The sequence below is a fragment of the Nanorana parkeri genome, unplaced genomic scaffold (genome assembly GCF_000935625.1).
Source record: "Nanorana parkeri isolate BGI_ZX_2015 unplaced genomic scaffold, ASM93562v1 scaffold4202, whole genome shotgun sequence".
In the NCBI taxonomy this organism is placed as follows: Eukaryota; Metazoa; Chordata; class Amphibia; order Anura; family Dicroglossidae; genus Nanorana; species Nanorana parkeri.
The window spans coordinates 10,673-11,000 of NW_017310469.1; positions in this window are offsets into that span (position 1 = coordinate 10,673).

Below are 328 nucleotides of genomic sequence, written 5' to 3' on the forward strand. Positions count from 1 at the left end.
AGGACACGTGAAGCCGCGGCGGCGGCGTTGTTGGCGCGTGAGTTTCCTCCCACACTCCGGAGACACGCTGGAAGGTCAATGGGCTCCTGTGTGTACGCATGTGACATAGGGCCCTTCGACTGTCAGCTCCTCGGGGGCGGGGACTGAGGCGTACAGCGCTGTGTAAATTGTCGGCGCTCTATAAACATATATGTTCATGTGAGGGCGTGGGGTGCCGCGGCACGGACATAGGTCATATGTACAGCCGGCCCCTCCCACCAGCCATGATCTGCCTGCATTGTATAGAGAAGCTCAGAGACCCAGCGATGACATCACCGGGTATAAGATA